This window comes from Gopherus evgoodei, chromosome 6, assembly GCF_007399415.2.
Source record: "Gopherus evgoodei ecotype Sinaloan lineage chromosome 6, rGopEvg1_v1.p, whole genome shotgun sequence".
Lineage (NCBI taxonomy): Eukaryota > Metazoa > Chordata > Testudines > Testudinidae > Gopherus > Gopherus evgoodei.
Window position 1 is genome coordinate 115,814,142 of NC_044327.1, and position 21,995 is coordinate 115,836,136.

Here is a 21,995-nt window from a genome sequence, read left to right on the forward strand (position 1 = left end):
AACGCGAGAGCAAACCGCGGGGAAGGAGATCTGCTTGCTCGGGGGTTCGGGGAACGCGAGAGCAAACCGCGGGGAAGGAGATCTGCTTGCTCGGGGGTTCGGGGAACGCGAGAGCAAACCGCGGGGAAGGAGATCTGCTTGCTCGGGGGTTTGGGGAACACTGGAGCAAAACCAGGGAAGGAGACCTGCTTTCCCGCGGTTTGCTCTCGCGTTCCCCGAACCCCCCTTGAAGCCGCCCAACAGCGCTGCAGTGTGGCCACATCTAACACCACTTGCAGCGCTGGTTGCTGTAAGTGTGGCCACTCTGCAGCGCTGGCCCTATACAGCTGTACTAATACAGCTGTAACAACCAGCGCTACAAAATTGTAGATGTAGACATACCCTGAGTTACTGAAGTCTTCAAATTGTGGTTTGAAGACCTCAAGCTGCAGAGAATCCACCAGCAAGTGACCCATGCCCCACACTGCAGAGGAAGGCAAAAAACCTCCAGGGCCTCTGCCAATCTGCCCCGGAGGAAAATTCCTTCCCGACCCCAAATATGGCGATCAGCTAAACCCTGAGCATGTGGGCAAGACTCACCAGCCAGCACTCAGGAAAGAATTCTCTGCAGTAATTCAGATCCCATCCCATCTAATATCCCATCACAGATCACTGGGCATACTTACCAGCTGATAATCAAAGATCAATTGCCAAAATTAAGCTATCCCATCATACCATCCCTTCCATAAACTTATCAAGCTTAGTCTTAAAGCCACATACTCACATGCAGTTTCATGACCTCACAGCTGGTCAGTTTGTATTAACGGAAAGAAACTGAAGTCATGCAGTCAGGAACAATGTAATCTGTTTATTTACACTATATACATAAATCCTGTTAAATCGAGATAGACCAAATTGCACACAGCCAATTCCAGAAACCCCAGCTCAGTCACTACTGACAGCCACCAGAAACAGCTGCCTTCCTCCTCACTGTCCTTCCAAATCTCAAACTATCTCTCAAAAGAGACAGAACCTTTCCCTCCTAGTTGAGCTATTTCCCTCAGTGAAGAAACTGAAAGCAATAGAATATTCACCCTTAGAAAATTCACCACACTGCCCTCCGCTCACACATTATTGTTAAACTAGTTCATTACCATATTGATGACCAAGAATCAGACATCACAAATGCAAACTGAGATACAATCAGGGTCTTAATGAGCCAGATTCTGAAGTCTTTTACACTGTTTTTATACTGATGTAAAACCTTTGACTTTAGTTTATTGCTCTGTTTGATAATTACAGCTGGTCAATAAATGTTAACTTTTTTTCAGAAAAAATTCAAAAAACTTTTCTGCAGGTTTAGAAAAAATAATTTGGGGGGGGTTGGGGGAATTTGTGAAAAAAGTTTCACCAAAAATATTTCATTTAATTCTTTTTTTCAAAATAAAACATTAAGTGACCATTTTAGATTTTTCTTCCTTTCTCTCTCTTTTTCGTTTCCCTTTCTCTTTTTTCCTTTATTTTCATTTTGTCACTGAAAAAGGGTGAAAATTAAACAAGTGGTGAAAAATGGGGAAAAAAAAGAGCCTGAAATGATTTTGTTCAGTTTAAATACAGAATATTTTTTAAAAAAAAATCAATTTTTGGTGAAAATTGTCAGTTTTGAAAATGGGTCAATTTATCACTGAAAAAATGCTTAAAATGAAAAATGTCCACCATCTCTATTGGTTATCTGAAATTGCTTAACTGATTTATTTTATTGATAAACTTATTGCATTATGATGTGCTGGCTAATTAATTTCTCTGACAATCCACAGCTCATTTGGCATTACTTCTCCACATCTCTTCTTTATTATTTAGGTATTTATTTATTTATTTCTGGTAGCACCCCCTGTATGCCAGGTGCTTTCCAACACTCTTGGTTTCTCCCTTTCTTCCTCCTTGTCAACTTCACTTTACCACTTCCTTCTCCTCATCCCTTTTACCCTACTATATTTTCTGCTCTCATCGTTCTGTCTCCTCCTCCATTCATCCTGTCCCTATTCCTGCACTCATGTTCACCCTCACAAATCTCTACACTCCACTACATCCTTTTCTGAATTCTCCTCCCTGTTTCTGATAACAACTCCAAGTCACTGGAGTTGATCGCTGGAGAAGGTTAGTAGCTGACAGAAAATATGGGATTTTGGAATAACACCTAGACTCTAGCTGATGGATACTGTATGATGAATCTCTAGCAGTGGAAATAACACAATGTTTCAGAAGGAAGTTAAGCAAATTTTGTTGAAACAAGTATGAACAAACTTTGTACCAAAAAATAACAATTGCTAGTGCACAGAGTCATCAGAAAAAATTGCAAACAAGCTATCAGATGATTTATCAAAACTTAATTCAGATAAATACTTTGACTTTCTGGGACAAAACAATGGAGATATAAGTCCCTTTGATGCAAATGGTGCAGTAGAAGAAGCATGAGTGGGATTATCCATTTGCAGTAATGGTTTAGTTATTTGTTTTATTTTATCCTTTTGGTCTTTGTGTAGTTTTTATTTTGTTTTCACTTCAGTGTAAGAAGATATGGTAAGCTGGCTGTTAAGCACTTTGGAACAGAGACTATATTTGTTTCTATACAGTATCGAATATACTGTAAACACAAATAATCGTACAATAATAATAGTTAATAATACACTTTCTTGGTATCCTGTTATGTGTCTTAGATAACACGTAAAAAGTACACTTCTCATCATTTTGTGTGTTTGCATTACTGTGCATTTAGTTGTATTTTGTATTTTATCTGAAAACAAAAAAGTACAGTAATTATATCAGGGCTTGTCTACACTGGCACTATGTTGCGCTCCCAGCGCCGGTAACCATTCCCCTAGTGGAGGTGTTTTTTTATGCCGTGACTACACAGCCACGTTAAAACACTGCTGCGGCCAGTGCTTTAACATTGCTAGTGAAGACATGCCCTTAGAAAGTGCTTATTGAGGGCCTCTAGAATCCGTAAAGGCTAAAGAAGTTGTTGGTATGCCAACCCAAGTGTTTTCCCAGAAGGGTTCTTACCTGAGTATCGCCTTGAAGATAGAAAAGGTGGATGAGGTAATATCTTTCATTGGACCAATATCTGCTGGTGAAAGAGAGAAGCTTTCAAGCTCCAGAGTGCTTTTCTTTAAGGCACTTTGAAGGCATTTGAAGCATTATTGCCTGATATGCTGACCTGCAGATTAAACAATCTGGAAGGTTTCTTAGGCTGCCAAATTTAGGGTTAGGGACATCAGTGGCCAGGTTCTCAAAAGAGTTTAGTACCCAAGACCTTCCACTGAATTCTTATGAAACTCTGTTGCTGTAAACTTACTCTCAGTACTTTTTTGTCTGTTTCATTAGCCGAATCTCCAGTCTATTTTCAAGATGTTTTATGTTTAACTTCAGAATTCATCCAAAAAGAAGAAAACCTGAAAATAGAGCAAAAGGGAGTTGCAAGTGAATAAACAAACTATAAAAAAAACCACATTCACAGTATTGCTAACCCCCAGGGTAATATCAGTGTAATTAAGCAATAGGTAGTACTGCCAACCCCAACTGTCCAAAAATTACGTCAGACCCCGCAAAAATCATGAGATTGGCTTAAACATAATACATTGTAGATTCTTTTTATTTGCCTTCCAGGTTATGAGCCTTTAGGGTGCCTGTGGTTTATTTACAAGCTCTTCTTCACAACTATGAGAGCCAGAAACTTTTACATAATGAAATCTGAATCCTATGTAATTAATTACATGACTTCAGGAGCTGGGGCTTCAAGAAAACCACCAAATATGGCCAGGCTCACAATAAAATTGAGCAAAAGAAGCTCTATTTCTGCCTTTTTTAACATCTCCAAAATGTGTTATAAATGGGTTAAAACTGCTTATTAACCCAGTAAAGCTCAGGATAGCAAGGTGAGTAGCAAAAGATATCAAAATGTATGTGTGTCCTTTTTTTGCTTCTCCATGACATGTAACAGAGTCCTTATTGTTTACAGAGTTATTTTTTGCACTTCCTTTTGCAGCATCCACCCATTTCTCATCTACAAGGGAGGACCGAACCAGTGGGATTGTGACACTATCACAAGCAGTGAGGAAGTGCCATGTGACTAATTGTGAAAGGAAGTGAACTGTATACAGATTACTTAAATCTCTTAGATATTAAATAGCGATTAAAATGATATCAATCTAGGTATCGGAGGTATTTATATGGCTCCCATCATAACAGTATCTGAGAATCTAAAAATCTCCCATGAATTTATCCTCACAGTACCCCTTTAATGTAGGGAAGTACTATTATTTCTGAGTCTTCGAGAAAAAGCCGGGAAGACCAGGCTTGATATGCCCAATATTTCTAAGGTAAAAACCAAACAAACACACACAGATAGAATTGTGGGTGTTTTGCTTCTTTATAATTGATTCAGAAGCCCTGCAATGATTTTTTCCAAAGGTATTTTGTCTTTCTGTTTCTCCTTTGCATGCCACCTTTAACATTCAAATGTCTGACACCAGTGACAGTACTGATATATGAGACAACATAAACCAGGGCACAACTGTATTGTATTTTTGTCCCAGCCTACACTCTGCTTTTGCCCAAATCATTTTCAAATATGATGCTTCCAAAAGGAACTACTACAATTTCCCTGTTGTGCGGGATTAGGCCTAGGGTGACCAGATGTCCCGATTTAATAGGGACAGTCCCAATATTTGGGGCTTTGTTTTATATAGGCACCTATTACCCCCCATCCCGATTTTTCACACTTACTTTCGGGTCACCCTAACATCAAACGGAGTGGCCCTTAGCACAAGTTTCACTGTATCTCAAAACTGAATGAGCTTAAAAACCAAAACAAACAAAAACCCTTACTTCTTTCCCCACAGATAATTAGATGCAAATCTAAACAAACACATTGTGAAAGAGAGGCCGGGGTTTAGTTGCCCTTTTTTCAAAGGGAAAGAAAACAAAAAGACAACTCCCATCTACAGGAAAGTCCCGAATTAGGCAACTGATACAGAGGGACGGGGGTAGAGATGAGTAATTGCCTCAGATGATTCTGGCATTGTTCAGATTTATTTTTAAGCAGGGCCCAAGGCAAGGCTGAGTACCGCAGCCACAGACAATAACAAGCCAAACCTTGCAAACCCCTCAGGGAGCGGGGAGGCCTGGGCAGGGTGGTGGGCACAGGAGGAGCGGGCATGGTTCTGCCTGAGCGGCTGGTGCCTCTCTCCAGTGGGAGCGCGCTCTGGAGTGTAACCAGAGATCAGCCACAGTTCAGGCCGCTCCCCTGCAGCGGGGATGGGGAAAGGGGGAAATCTCCTCCGGTGGCCACTGATATTACCTGAGAGTCACGTGGCCTCTTCCCTGGCTAGGGGAAGGGCTTAGTTAGGGCTTCAAGGCAGCTGCTGCAGAGGTGGATCCTTCCGCCCCCTCCCAGCTCCCGAGCCTAGGATGAGCCCAAATGAGCGAACACTCCCACCCGGCTCTAACCTGCCCGCCTGCGGCCAGACACCTTGCGTAGAGTTGAGGAACTAGTTTGGCAAGTCCCGAGCCGGCTTGCGAAGGGAGCGGAGCGCCATTGGAGGGCTGGGAGAGCCCGAGCCAACCCAGGCCGGCTGGTGCGCCCCTGGCCTGGCAGCGGGGCGAGGCGCGGCGCGCTGGGGAGCATGCAGGTGTAGGGCGGGAAAGCGCCGCCAGGAGCCAGCGGGGCCGCCGGAGCCCAAGTGACAGCGAGAGGTAAGGGGCTGCGGAGGCAGGGCGCTGCTCGCCCTCTGCGGCTCTCGCACCTGAGCCGGGGCGAGGGGCACGTGGGGGTCTCCGTGCGGGGCAGCCCTGGCTGGGGGTGGGGGGCAGGAGCGGCGGTGTGTGCCCCCCGGCTCTGGAGGCGGCTTGAGGGCGGGGGCGGCTAACTGGGGCCGCTTCCTACCAAGCCGCTCGCCCTGGAGCACGCTCCGCCTGGCAGTGAGTGCCCTGCCCTTCTTCCTGCAGACCCAGCCCGCTGCTGCCAGTGGTGAAGTGACTCTAACTTTCACTGACTCCTGATCCTCCCCTTTCCTTCGGCCGGGCTCGCTTCATGGGTGCCTCCAGCACTCCCTGGCTTGAAGCGGTGCACGCCACACACAGGGTTTCCAGTTTGGTTCAATGGCTCTCAGCGCCCAGGCTCGCTTCGCCGAGAGCTATTCCTGTTGGCTTGCTCAGATCTGAGAAAGCGAGGCCACAAGCTCCATGGAAAGGATGGAGGCTCCCATGCCAAGCGCTGGGGGAAGGGAGGGGCTCTGCCTGAACCCAGACTAAAGTTCAGAGCCACACAGCCGATCACCAGAGAAAGCCAAACAGGTTTTTGTAGCTGCTCCAGAGGAATCCAAACAGGTCACAGCTAGATTCAGGGTGCAAGTGCTGTCTCCCTTTAGCGTTTGTGTGCTAATTACCTCAATCTCGGAGGTTTCTGTAGTTGACATCCAGGATAGGAGGCTGGAGGCGCTTCATAAACTAAACTAGATATTTAATATTAAATAATATTAATATCACTTACATAGTGTAGAGCTAAAACATCAAATTTTTCCTGGACATTCACTAATCTCTTAATAGTGCACTCTCAGCACTGCATGCTTGTTTAAATGACTAGTGCACCTGCCAGTTCTGATTCACTTTCAGAATGATCACTTTTTACGGTAAACATTAACTTAGTGGAGAAGCGCCTTGCATTGATGTGTTGCTGTAGCTGGTGGAAGAAATAAAAAAGCCAAACCTACCGGTGTTTGTTTTCAAATGTCTTTTCAATCCCCCTCTGTCAGCGCAATAAAGAAATGCACGTCATTCTCCTCCCTGGACTGGGTGGACAAAGGCAAATTATGATGCACCTGCCTTGACTCGAGAATATGCTGCTTCTGTATCACTGTGTAGGCTGCAGTATGTTTAAAAAAAAAAAAGACTCTCTCTATTTCTTGTGCTCATTGGTAAAGTTTCCTTTCCCTTTCCCATATAACGATTGCCTGATTCCATTGTGACTGCAACAATTTCGAGCTACATAACTTTCTATAAAGCTCAACAGTATAACAAAGGAAGGAAAACTCTACAGTATATTCATTCCTTTGTGAACTAAGAGATGGTTTTCTTCCTTTTTATTCTCCTAAGGAAATGAGATATATTGGAATAACAATACTTAAACTTTAATATTTTGGCCAAATGTAAAGGTTATATAAATGCTTACATGTTACAAGAATTTCGGGCTGTCACATCCTCTAATAAAATGACTATTTTTCTGTGATAATGTGTTATAGTTTTGGGGGAGGGGGAGACTTTTTGTTTGACTCTCTTGGTTAGATTATGTGACTTTTTTGTGAGTCACAAGTAGAGTGTGTTTCACCTACAGTTGTAAACAATTTTTGTTAGTGCTGTTTTTTTTTTTGTTTTGAGTGCGAAGGGTTTAATTTGGTGCTGTACAGACCTAGGCAGGTAATCTCGACCTGAAAGACTTTTACTTATAGGGATTGTAAAAATGGAAGTTCAAACTCTAATGACAAAAACAGCTCCTCACTATATTTTAGGGAATGTTTAGTAATTGGTTGGTGCATCGTACTTGTGGTGGTGATAGGGTGGAATGGAAGAGGGGACTGAGAGCTGTGAGTTCTGATAATCCTGGCTGGATCAGGCTTTGTGGCTTTGGGCAAGGCCCGTAAATTTTGTTTGTTTCCACATCTATAAAATGGTGGTAATGTATCTTGCAGGTGTGAGATAGCTTTTAATTAGTCAATGTTTACATAGTCTTCTACAGAAGTGAAGCCCGTGCTTATTAAGGAACATTTATAATCACGTAATAAAACTTGCTAAGAATATCAACTGTGAAGTTCGTCACTATTTAAAACACCTAATGTAATAACACTAATTTTATTTGGTTCACTAATTCTTCTGGGCTTTTTGGTTAATTGTCTCTTTGGTTCAGATTTCTTACTTTCATCCATGTCTATTACCTATTAAGATTTAAAATAATGTCCCCAAAACATTGGCTTTTTTTCTCTAAAAGTTCTAATAGAATTGCTTAATTGGATGAGTTAGTTATCAAAACAACATCATAACTTTTTTTTGGTTAAGAATATGCTAGAGATATTTAGGAAGTGAAGTACCTCAGATGCTACAGTTACGAGGACTGTGTAAATAGCTGCGTAAGTAGCTGTGTAGATAATAGTAACAGGAACTTCTGGGTACTGGAGGCTCTCAGATTTGTAGGGTGACCAGCTATCCCGATTTTATAGGGACAGTCCTGATATTTGGGTTTTGTTTTTTTTTAATATGGGCTCCTATTACCCCCCACCCCATCCCGATTTTTTACACTTGCATCTGGTCACCCTACAGATTTGTGATCACCTTTTTTCTATTGTAAATATATTGTACAAAAAGTAAGAGAAAAGTGAGCCAAGTACAAACCAAGTGGACTACTACCTAACCCATTCCTAAAATAAATCCTGCACAGGTTCTTATTAAAGCCTGGAAATCTAACTCCTGGTATGAGCTTATGAGTGTCAACTTGTGTGGTATCAAATCATGGTTGGTTGGTAGTTGATTTGTTTTTAAATAATAACTCAAACTCACGTGAACATGATGATTTGGTCACTGTCTGTTTTATTTCAATCTCTGAAGATTCCAAATGTGAATTCCCTTGCCAGTAAAATATTGAGTACTTTTGTAGCATTGGAGTAATTTATGCTTCATACTCCAGGACATATGTCCCAAACACTTTTTTTTTTTTTTTAAACTAGTGCTAAACATTCAGGTGGCCTTACTTTCAGTAACTCCATTTGTTCTTCAATTGTTCTCTCTTGTGAGACTTCCTGAGAGTATTCTGGTCCCCAGTCTTGCAATTTGTAAACTAAATTGAATGAGCCATTTCCTGCCGCTTCTATTCAAATTAGCCTGAACGCATTTGCTATTTTTTTTTTTTTACTGTAGTTATGCAGGCCTTATTCTGACAGTATGTTAGTTGTGTTAGACCTGATTATGCAGTCTGCCATAGGTTTAAATTCTGCTTTTGGAAATCGGAATCATAAGGGTTTCCAATCTTTATCCTTGGCTGTTTTTCTTTAGCCAACATCTGCTAAATGGAACAGTCTGATCCTAATTGTTTGAGCAAAAGAACTGAGCCAGAAACTCCTGAATGTTAATCTCATCTCTGCTATGCGGCTTTGGGCAAATCTCCTAACCTTTCCATATCAGTTTCTCTTTCTTTAAAATGCAAAGAAGAGTTCATTACCCATCTCCTATGGGTATTGATCAACACTCTGGAGATGTAAAAGTATTACCTAACAAGTATTCCTACATCTTGACTCCTTAGGACACTTGTAAAACTCTAACATAATAGAATTTTGTGCCGTGTTGGGTATCAGACTTATAAAGCAGAAAAAAGTTGTACTTTAATCTTAATTCAATAACTTTTTCAGAGAACTTGAGCAAGTTTACTGGACATGGTTGTCTTAATCATAGAAACAGTGCCGAACAGGATGGCATAAAGTGGGAACAATACAAATATAGAAGTAATGGGATAGGTGAGCAAGAAATAAATAATTAGGCGGTACATGAAAAATTGGAGACAATAAACCCCCGAAAGCCCAATCAGTCTGTATAGTGGAAGGAAAGCATCTGAGTGAATGAAGGGAAACACAATTAACATAAAGGAGGCACAGTATATTTAATTATAAATCTTAACTCTTATTTGTCCTCCACAGTCATAATAGAATGGTACATTTAACATCTCTTCATAATTTTTGTGTATGTAGTTTTAAATGGCCCTCAACATTTGATCTTAACTCCCATTAGTTTACTACAACTGTATGAATATTACCCCCACCCAAGCATTTCTGGCACCAAAAGGGGGAGGGGAAAAAAAAGCAGAGCTATGGTAGAAATCTGTGGGCTAACTAAATAAAAGAATGGGTGGAAATCAGTGACCTATGTGTGCAGTTATAAAATATACCTACAGCAATAAACTGCTTCGTTTTGACTTTTACAAATCACATTAATTCTATCTTATGTCAGGTCATCCACATCAACAGTGTGACAAGGTCAAAAATTAATGTTGTAGCATCCTGACCTCTGTCAGTATGTTAGAGATACATTCAGTAGGGTTGTGGTATTAAAAAAAAGTGGGTAAATTAAACTCCATGTTCCCCTAGTGAGAAGTAGGGTAAACTCTATTTAACTGTGTGTTCCCTTGACTATACTACTGAATACGTTCTGTTACCAGAATGAAAGTGGCACTCCAAGACTTCTAATTTTGAAGTAGTGGAGCTTCCTTAATATCTCTTTCTCCAGAATGTGGAACAATCCAGTTTGAAGCAATGGAACAATGTTAGTTGCCCTCTCTCTGCTTCCTGTCCTCCTATCTCATTTTTTTGAGAAAGTTGCAAGTGTTCAGCTTTTACATTATTTAACTATTACCTGGCAGCCCTTTAAAAAGATATTAAATAACAGAGTATCTGAATAAATCTGACCGCGAGTGTCTAACCTAGCACTGCCTAGTGGTGTTTGCCCAGGTAACACAGCAAAGCATGTTTAACATGTTAACTGAGAATGGTTAGGAGGCATCTATATTTGAAAGGTATCAGAGGGTAGCCGTGTTAGTCTGGATCTGTAAAAGCAGCAAAGAATCTTGGACCAAAAGAAGCAATTCCCAAAGGCTAATGGATACTTTGACTAAACAAGGAGAGTGAGACTACATAAGGAGTGCACTACTGATTACATGTAGTGGTGCTGCTCTGAAATGCAGAGGAAGGCGATTTCAGAATGTGAAGTGAATCTTTTTCTGCCATGTGAACTATTCCTCCCCCCCATACACAAATTGACCCTCTGATTAAGACCCTGATCCCCCCAAATACTTAATATGAGCAAAGCTTAAGTGTGTGTGTGTGTGTGTATTTGGGGAGGGATGGGGGAGTGGTGTAGGAGGGAAGAGGGAATCAGAGCATAAGTGAAATTACCTGTTGTATTAGTGTTACCGTGGCATGAGATGTTTTCCCTACTATTTGCCTAGATGTAGTTTTGACTTTTCTTTACACTTTTGTAAAGCTGTGAATGGGAGGCAAACTGTTCTAGGAAATTGTTTTTTGTTTTTTTTAGTGGTCTCTATTGTGAATGATGCCCACTTTTGAGGTCAGGGGTATGAGGGGGTGGGGTATGTGTGTATGTTTCCATAATCATGACTAAACAGTAGAAATTTGAGCATTTTAAAGAGAAGAGTCATTTTCAAATTTTCTCATTCATAATGGTGGCAAAAACTATATTGGTGAAAAACCATGTTAAGAATCTTTTATAGCTTAAGTTTTTTTGTTTTTGCTTAGTTGCAATCTCTGACTTTATTTGCTAGCAGAATATATTGTCAAAGATTGTACATATTTTTTTCTGGGACTGGAACGGGCCTTGTGAGGTCATCTAGTCCAGTCCTCTGCCCTTATGGCAGGACCGAGTATGATCTCGACTATCCCTGACAGATTTTTGTCTAACCTCTTCTTAAAAATCTGTAATGATGGCGATTCCACATTCTCCCTAGGCAATTTATTCCAGTGCTTAACCATCCTGACGAGAAGTTCATGTCCAACCGAAACTGCCCTTGCTACAATTTAAGCCCATTGTTCTTGTTCTATATTCAGAGGTTAAGCAGAACAATTTTTTTATCCTCCTTCTTGTAACAACCTTTTATGTACTTGAAAACTGTTATGTCTCCTCTGTCGTCTCTTCTCCAGATTAAACAAATCCAGTTTTTTCAATCTTCCCTCATAGGTCATGTTTTCTAGACCTTTAATCTTTTTTGTTGCTCTCTCTGGACCTTCTCCAATTTGTTCATATCTTGACTTGACTTGTTTATGTGCTTGTATGTGGTTTTCCTTAAATAAACAGCTTTATTATTCATGTGAAAAATAAATTCATAGAATTTAAGACCAGAAGTAACTATTATGATAATTTAAAGTCTGGCGCCCTCCATAACACAGACCTATGAAACTCACCCAGTAAACTCTACATCAAGCCCATAATTTCTGTTTGTGCGATAGGTTATCTTTTAGATCACCTGTTTTCAAGCTGTGGGGTGGGCCTCCCAAGGGAGGCATGGGAATGTATCAAGGGACGCATGAGCTATGTGCTTATTATTTATTTAAGAGTTCTGGCTGTCAGCCCTGGGTGGCTAGGACTCATGCAGAAGGGTCATGCACACTTGGGAGACAGGGATAAAGGGGACAGCTGCCACCCAAGCTCTGGCTCTCCTTCCCCCCAGCCACTCTCTATACCTCACCAGAAGGCAGCTTGGGCTCTCCCCCCTCCCCCGGGTGACCAGATGTCCCAATTTTATAGGGACAGTCCTGATTTTTAGGTCTTTTTTCTTATATAGGCTCCTATTACCCCCCCACCTCCTGTCCCAATTTTTCACATTTGCTGTCTGGTCTCCCTACCTCCCCCTGCACCCCCTCCAATCTCTCACCATTTAATTGTTGTTAATTTTAATTATTATTGTTATTAATTAATATTGTTATTTAATTGCTATTTAATTGTTCTTCCCTGACATTTGTTTTTCTATCAATTTAATACACCTAGCCATCCTGGTTGTGCACTGAGCAAACACTACATTGAGCAACCCATGATGACTCAAGTCTCTTTCCTCCAAACTTGGAGTCCATTTATGCTCTTTCTACATTACGTACAACCAAGTTAAGCTGCATCTGCTGTTGTGAATTCTATCTCTTTTTTAAGTACTTCTGTGGCCCCCGTAACTGAAGTATCAAGCACCTCACAATCTTTAATGGTTTTACCTTCACAGTGTACCTGTGAGGTAGGAAAGTACTATTATGTCCATTTTGTAGGGAACTGAGGCACAGAGAGGCTAAGTGACTTGCCCACAGTCACACAAGCAGCTATTGGTGAAGCAGAGAAGTAAACCTGGCTCTCCCAAGTGCTCTAATCACTGAACCATCTTTCCTGTCCAACATCCCCAGTGAATTTAAGATTATCTGGAGCATTTTGTTTTTAATTTTGTGCATTGTACTAAACAAATCTACTTAGTGGCAGAAATACAAGCTCACAAGCTATTTTATTTTATCCTCTAAATAAATTTAAATAACTGATTCCAATGTAGGACCCTGGGGAACTGTATTAACAGACAGATGCTGACTGCACCTGTTTTAAGAGAGTATCTAATTTAAAATGCTACAGAAGTACAGCTGCACTGCTGTAGAGCTTCCTATGCTTACGGGATTGATTCTCCTGTCAATTTAGGTAATCCATCTCCCCGAGAGGCAGTAGTTAGGTTAATAGAAGAATTCTTCTGTCTACCTACCTACCGTGGTCTATACAGGGACTGAAGGAGTGTAGTTAAGACAACATAGGGGTGTGGATTTTTCACACCCCTGAGCAACGTGGTTATGCTGACCTAATTTTCTAGTATAGGCTAGGCCTAAGGGAGCCCCTGACATCTAGTAAACATCTATAATTTTCCTTCTGTCACAAATATGTTCAAGTGCATTTCCATAAGTGCTGATAGGTCATCCTTTTTCTCTCCATATGTCTCTGTTAATAGCCTTGAAATTTTAGCACTTACATAGCTGCTCACTGTAACTTTCCCACTTTTCAGCAAATGTTTAATTCTTGCCAAGACTTTGTCCCTTATTCTGTTATTTATTATTATTTAATTTTTTGGAAGGATCTCATTAAAAGTCTTGAAAAGACAAATTATCTCCTGGGTCCACCTTTAACTACTGTCCTAAAGCTTTTTTTAAGTAGGTTGTTTGTTTTACAGAAGTCATGCAATTAAATTGTCCTACCGAGTTAGTCTAGTGCAGCTGTTGAAAGCTGTCTTCATCTACACTTTCCAGCAGTTTCCCCAATAGTGAGGTAAGAGATGCACTGGTTTGTAATTCCTATGGCATCTTTTTAAAAAAAGTCACATTAGGAGCTTTCTAATTATCAGCAACTACTGTTTTGTGGATATTATATATTGTCAGTCTCTCTCTTCCATACTTCCTTTAAAAAAAACAAAACACCTCCCTGTGGAAATACATGCTGCTTGCCTCTGGTGACTTACTGCACCTGAATTTCTAAAATTGTTTTATACTTTCATTAGACCACAGTCCATCAAGGCCATGCTCTGGTCTCTTTAATTTTACCTCTTGGAATTGAAATTTCCAAATTTCTCCTGTATCTCTGGCATGAACTAATGCATAATTGTTCTAAGGAAGATGAAATCTCACATAGTGCTCCTACCTAGTTGCAGTGAAAAAGATTGTTACTTCCTTAATACTTCAGGCTACATCCTTCAGCATGATTTGGCACCCTTATTTTACAGTAGCATGCCTATCCCTAAGCGTCATTACTAGCAGTACAATTATCCAGCCTTGCTTAAAAATTCAGCTATGCCATTTGGCATAATGGCCTGTGGTAATGAATTCCATACTCTGGCTAACTTCACTGCACTGTGTGACAGATTCCTGCTGAGCCATATTCTGCCCTCAGTTACATCAACCGTAATATCAGTGAAGTTGCATGATTGAAACTGAGCCAGGGCCGGCTCCAGGCCCCAGCACGCCAAGTGTGTGCTTGGGGCGGCATGCCGCAGGGGGCACTCTGCTGGTTGCCGGGAGGGCGGCAGGTCGCTCCGGTGGACCTCCCGCAGGCATGCCTGCGGAGGGTCCGCTGGTCCTGCAGCTCTGGTGGAGCATCCGCAGGCACGCCTGCGGGAGGTCCACCGGAGCCGTGGGACCAGCGGACCCTCCGCAGCCACGTCTGCGGGATGGCCGCCGGACCGGCGAGCGGCAGAGCGCCCCCCGCTGCGTGCCGCCGTGCTTTGGGCTGCGAAATGGCTAGAGCCGGCCCTGAACTGAGCCCAAAATTTGGCTTATACAAAGTTTATCTAATTGTGCAATCCAATTCCTTAAAGCTTGTCTCACTGTTGTATACCAAAGCAACCTTGATAGGTACAAGAGAACATTGTATATTCCATGATTAACAATACCATCATTCTTATCTACTCTCAAACTAGTACAGTTATTGACACATTTGCCAAGTGTTGTATCAAACAGCATGCAAAGTACATTATAATGTTGAAATGACCTCAGACTCTAACTCTACTCCGTAAGCTTAATTGCTCAGATGTGGGTCGCTGGTTTCACAAATGTATCTGTAGAAGCTTATGCTTTTAAGATCCAGAGATCCCAGGTTCATCTCCCCCTCCCCATGATTTACCCATAGGTAGGGCCCTACCAAATTCACGGTCAAGTTTGGTCAATTTCACGCTCACAGGATATTAAAAATTGTAAATTTCACAGTTTCAGATACTTAAATGTGAAATTTCAACGTGTTATAACCATGGGGTCCCAACCCAAAAGGAGGTAATGGGGTGTCTCAGCTATTGTAGGGGAGTCTGTGTTGCCATCCTTACTTTCTGTGTTGTTGTTAGAGGTGGTGCTGCCTTGAGAGCTGTGTTGCTGGAGAGCAGCAGCTGCTGGTCGGGCCCCCAGCTCTGAATGCAGCACTAGTGCCAGCAGCAGCGCAAAAGTGAGGGTGGTGTGGTATGGAGGGGGTCCTCACTTTTGGGAGGGAGAAGGGCAGGACCAGCATTATGGGTGGGCGACTGCCCAGAGTTCTGTGATTGGGGGGGAATTCCCTTGATCACCCTTCCCCCCAGCCCAAGGCCCCTTTAACTCGCTGGGCTGGGAGCCAGGGAGGGGCAGGGCTGGGGGCGCCCAGCCGAGGGCTCCGACCATATACTGTGCTCCAGCTGCTGGTCCTGGTCAGGCTGGTGAGGAATGGGACATCTTCCCCTGCAAAGGCTGCTCCCAGGGCTGGGTCAGACCCAGTAGCAGGAAGATCCACAGCTGCTGGCCGGGAGCCCAACTCTGAAGGCAGTGCCACTGCCAGCAGCAGTGCAAAAATCAGGGTGTCATGGTATTGCCACCTTTACTTCTGCATTGCTGCTGGCTGTGGCACTGCCTTCACAGTGGGGTGGCTGGCCAACATCCACCACTCTCCAGCTGCCCCACTCTGAAGGCAGAGCAGAAGTAAAGATGGTAATACTGCAACGCCCCTACAATAGCCTTGTGACTGCCCCACAACTCCCTTTTGGATTGGGACCCCCAGTTTGAGAAATACTCATCTCCCCTGTGAAAGCTGTATAGTACAAGGTAAAAGTACACAAAATGCCAGATTTAATGGGAGAGACCAGATTTCATGATCCATGGTGCATTTTTCACATTTGATAGTGCCCTTGCCATAGGCAAACATATCCCACATATTTCAGGACTAGTGTTAGTGTATTCCTATTATTTTTGCTACTTATTTCCTTCTCTGGAGATATGATTTGATTTGAAATAATACTTAGCAATTATGTAGTTCTTTTCACATCTAGATGTCAAAGCCCTTTACAGGGGATCATTATCTCAATTTTACAGATGGGGAAACTGAGGCACTGAGCGGTTGAAGTCACTTACTTGGAGCTACTAAGCAGGTCAGTAGCAGAGCTGGAAGTAGAATCTAGGACAGTGGTTCTCAACCTATTTACCATTGTGAGCTGTATCCACTACTACCTGTATGGCCCTGAGGATGTCACATGAGCCGCAGCTTTGTGCTGATTGGGCTGCAGATTGAGAACCACTAATCTAGGACTTCTGACTCCTGGTCCAGTGCCCTGTGCACTACTAGATCATGCTGTCTGTAATAACAACAATGTAAGATGCATTCATGACATATCAAAACTTAAAAAGTTACCTTTAATTGAAGAACTAATGAAGGGAGCAGCAAATGCTAATCTGTTGTATATTTTTCTATGTTTAATGATACATTTAGAATGAGCATCCTCCCAAGTAGCCCATTTTGGGTTTTGAGGTATTTCTGGGAATATCTGAGGTACAAAATGTTTACAGTTACCAAGGAAATATTTGCAGTGCAGTCACTGTTAACTTTGCTCTGGATCTTGTACAATTAGTTGCAAGTGACTGTAGCCTGATTATAATAGCATAATGTGGATCAAACATCCTGATCTTTTTTCAGCAATACAGTCTTAGCTGTGAGCTGACAGCCACATATCCCCTTGCTAATCATCTGGTCCACCCTGTCTGGTTTTTCAAGTTGCTAGTTTTTTGGAGAAGAGCATTTGCACATTTTATCTTTGTGTCCATCTTCTCTAAAGATATACAGCTTCTGTAATATAACATTATTTTGCAATGGAAGAAAGTCATTTTCATATACTGCAGCATGCACAAGATATTTAATGCAATTCAGTTATCCAAAAGCATGTGCGTTTTTGGAAGATGGAGTGGATAATATGTCACTTCTGTTATTGACTAAATATAGTATAGGCTTTTTCTCAGCAGTACGGTTCAATAAAACTTTGTCCACAACTTCACTGAAGAGACTTCCCCTGTACCTGACCCCCCCCCCAAATAACTGAAAATAATTTCACTATTAGGAAAAGCTTCCTGAATTCAGTTGATGTTTTCCTTTTACTTAAGAGCAGGGTACAATCAACAGCTGAATAGATCTCTAAAGAGATGCAAATAGAGCAAGCTACCTGTTCAGTCCTGTCTAGTGGTGGAACCCATTAAGAGTAGAAATGCCTAACCTGAAGTGCAATCTAGGCTCAGTGAGTGTCCTCTGTAATTTTTTGTGTGAGTGTAGCAAATTGAAAATGGTGGTTGGCAAACTTGCACTTCATCACTCATTTTACTTTTGTGTGTTTAGGCTTATAAACTGAGACTTAGTTCATTCCAATCAGTATAAACATGTTTGGGGTAAGCTGTGACACAGGAGAGTTGTGTGAGCATTGACAGAGACACACCCTGGAATGCAGTGCTCTGTGCCGAAGCTGGATATTACTTTTTTTTATTTTTTATAGAGACAGTATCTAAAAATTTGCCCTTCAGATAAGATGCTTACTCCTTTTTTTTTTTTGTGAAAATTGTCCCTTAATCATGTAGAACATTTCTGGGTAGATTTATAAACCAGGCAACCTTCCCTACTTTAAACTTGCTGTTGTCTCCAAATGTGTTATGGGCTTACAGAGGATCCATGAGATTGGTAGAAGGATGCACATCCAGCTGCTTCTGATTTGTTAACCCCAAAATTGTAAATCAGGCCCCCAAAATCATGAGATTTCAAAAAAGTGGGTTCGTTCTTTTTCTGTCTGAGCTGTCAGTCGTTAGTTTTCAATCTTTTTTATCCGTAACCAGGAGGATTAGAAACTTTCTTTTATAAGGAAAGCTGTGTTCTCATCTAACCACATGACTCCAGGAGCTGGGTCTTTATTAAAACCATGAAATATTTCAAGGCTTGCAGTAAAATAACAATTGACAACACTGTCGCTTGTCTGAAAGAAGAATGGAGTGCAGTTTCAGAAAAATCTGCCCCACTGCTGTGAATTTCAGAGACTACTCTAGCTCTCCTGAGCTGGTGCTTCTATGGGCAAAAGGGCACGTACACCTCCATTTTTATACTAGTTTGCCCTCTTAATGTGTGTGTGTTTTTTTTTTTTTAATTATTATTATCAGGGCCGGCGCTACCATTTAGGCAGCCTAGGCAATCACCTAGGGCGCCAGAATAATTGGTGGGCGCCGTTTTGCCGGAGGGGGCGGCAGGCGGCTCCGGTGGAGCTGCCGCAGTGGTACCTGCGGAGAGTCCGCTCCTCCAGTGGAGCTGCTGCAGTGGTTCCTGCGGACGGTCAGCTGTTCGCGTGGCTCCGGTGGACCTCCTGCAGGCACTACTGCGGCAGCTCCACCGGAGCCGCGGAGTACTGGACCCTCCGCAGGCACTACTGCGGCAATTCCACTGGAGCCGCGGGACCAGCACGCGGGGCACCGAAATTGCCGTCCGCCTAGGGCACTCAAACCCCTAGCGCCAGTCCTGATTATTATAATTTAAAATTGCAAAGCCCTTTCAACAAAAGCTGTATTGTTTTTTTAAATGTGGATGATTTAGGCCAGTGGCTCTCAAACTTTTGTATGGTGATGCCTTTCACACAGCAAGCCTCTGAGTGCGACCCCCTCCCCACTTAAATATATGAAAAGGGTTTTTAATTTATTACACAATTATAAATGCTGGAGGCAAAGCGGGGCTTGGGGTGGAGGTTGACAGCTTGCAACCCCCCATGTAATAACCTCGTGACCCCCTTGAGGGGTCCCGACCCCCCAGTATGAGAACCCCTGATTTAGGCTGTGTAATCTGAGGAATGAATTTGAAACTGCTTTCCAAGTGGGGGGGCCTTGTCTCACCTGAAACCAGAATGGCTATAGATGGATCCTCTGTGGCCCATAAAAAGAAAAACCCTGATATTGAAACACTGCCCTAAAAACAAAAAATGGGCAAAGGGGAATGAAAGAACTGGGTTCTTGCCTTTTATTGCTTTTGAAATAGAGAGCTTAAAAGCCATGGCTGTGGTGTGTTGTCCCCTCCCATTTTGTCTCTGGTGCAATCCCCATGGTCAGTAATGAATGCTTTATTATTGTCCATAGTGCTGCATTAGTCTCAGGCTATGTACACACTGCATCTTAAGTCGATATAAGTTAAGTTGCTTGGGGAGTGAATACCCCCTCCCCCGAGCAACGTAAGTTACACTGACCTAAGCACCGGTGTGGACAGTGCTATGTTGGTGGCAGAGCTTCTCTCGCCAACATAACTACTGCCACTTGTGGGGGCTGGAGTAATTAAGTTGATAGGAGAGTTCTCTCCTGTAGGCTTAGAGCGTCTGCACTAGCAGCGCTGCAGTGGTACATCTGCATCAGTGCAGCTTACACCACTGTAAGCTCTATAGCGTAGCCATAGTCTTAGTTGCAAGGACAGACTTCTGTTATATAAAGGACTGTGCATGTATGCCTGGCCTACACTAGGAAATTAGATTGGTATAACAGTCACTCAAGGGTGTGAAAAATCCACACCTCCTGAACAACACAGTTAAACCAACCTAACCCCCTGTGTAGAGAGCGCTAGGTTGATGGGAGAATTCTCCTATCTCTTAGCTGCTGCCTCTTGTGGAGGTGGATTACATACACAGATAGAGAAGCCTTCTCTTTTGCATAGGTAGTGTCTTCACTAATGTGGTTCTGCAGCATTTTAAGAGGAGCACTTATAGTTAAGAAATTTGGAGTTGTAAATCTGGCTCTCCCATTGACTTGAGTTGCCAAAGACCACAATGATTTTTTTAAACTTTGATTTGCCAGCCATTTTCTTTTGGATCAGCCCCAAACTTTGTTTGATTTGTTGGAAATAAAAAAAATAATCAACTCTTCAGGCAGCTCTAATCATTATCCCTGTTTTACAGGTGAGGAAAGTGAGGTACGGATGTGAACTGACTTGTCAGTGGCATTGTCAGGAATAATACCCAGGACTCTGGTGCTCTATTTCCTTGGCCACACTGCTCTGAAGTTTACAGTATTGTTGGCGGGTACCTCAAGCCCTGCAACTTATCTCAGGAAAGCATTCTAAACTCTCCTTAAGACTATTTTTTTGCAGCATTTTTGTAGCTGTGTTGGTCCCAGGATATAAGAGAGGCAAGGTAGGTGAGGCAAATCTTTTATTAGACCAGTTTCTCTTGGTGTAAGATGCATGCTTTCAAGCTGTTCAGAACTCTTCTTCAGAGTGTCTTCCTTATCCTGACCTGATTTCCTTCCCCAGACTTGAAGAAGAGCTCTGTGCAGCTTGGAAGCTTGAATCTTCCACCAACAGAAGTTAGCCTAATACAAGATTAACCTCACCTATCTTGTCTCACTTAAGCTTTTTGTAAATTATGTTAGGGCCCAATCTTGCACTCATTTAAGTCAGTGGCAAAGCAAAACTCCTATTTATAGATCCTAAAACAGGTTGGTGTTAAACTGTTGGATCAATGCAGCAAAATTCTGTTAACGTTTACTTAAAAATAATGTTCCTGTTGCATGGGTATCTAGTTTATGCTTATTAGCACACCTTAAACTATGTCTACATTGGTATCTGGACATGGGTACTGGACTGTATGTATGCTCACCTATATACCCTATACCCATGCCAAACGTCCAAATATACTGTTCTGGATGTGGGGGATATGCTTGATACCAGGGTGTAGCATGACCATGCTGCCTTTTTGATACATGAGGTTAGCACTAGCATTTCAGAGGTGGTATCTCAGGATTCTATGCATCATAGAAGACACTCTAGGATCCTCCTTGCTGTGCGCTGACAATGGCAACTCCCACTCCTCTCTGCTGCCCAACTTGGTGGAAGACATGGAGCAAATGGCCAATGATGTGGTTTTGCCGCCACTCCCTCTTGCAGGACAAATGTGTCTGTGTTACAGTAGGCAACTGGTGAGAATCTTAGATTCCATTCCCTTTACCCCTGTCACAAGCCAAAGATAGGTGACCAGGATGGTGACTGATCCACTGACGCCTTATGACATAAAGATGCAGGAGATTTCTGGTATTGTGATTGTATGTCTGTGGGTGGAGCACCACTTCTGGATCAGAAGAACCAGCACAATTGGGTGGGATCACATCATCATCGAAACCTGGGATGATGAGCAGTGGCTGCTGAACTGCAGAATGAAGACTTTCTGGAGCTATGTGAGGAGTTTAGGGTGGCCAGATGTCCCGATTTTATAGGGACAGTCCTGATATTTGGGGCTTTTATTTTAATATAGGCTTTCTTTCCCCCACCCCCACATACCACTCTTTGTCCCAATTTTTCACACTTGCTATCTGCTCACTCTAGAGGAGTTGGCCTTAGCCTGCAGCAGCAGAACATTTGGTTCCAGAGATCTACAGAAGCAAGTGGCTATTGCTCTGTGGAAGATGGCAACACTGGTGTTACTAGTCACTCGCAAACCACTTGGGTATGGGGAAGTCTACTGTCGGGGTCATGGTGATGCAGGTTTGCAAAGCTGTTGATACTCTCATCTATCCACAGTTGGCTGCCATCACCAAAGTTCTGGATATTGCAGTTGGGTTGTAGAGAAGGGTTTCTTAACTGCATGGTGATACACACATTCCCATACTTTGCCCCTCAGA

General features: G+C 42.5%; 1 protein-coding gene across 1 annotated transcript in view; it reads left to right on the plus strand.

The window, feature by feature from the left end:
* The first annotated feature begins 5,374 nt into the window (after positions 1-5,374).
* Positions 5,375-21,995, plus strand: part of ATP8B1 (ATPase phospholipid transporting 8B1) — a 134,566-nt gene continuing 117,945 nt past the window's right edge. The window contains exon 1 of the mRNA XM_030567656.1: positions 5,375-5,733. The gene's annotated coding sequence lies outside the window, so the exon portion shown is untranslated. The remainder of the gene's footprint in view (positions 5,734-21,995) is intronic.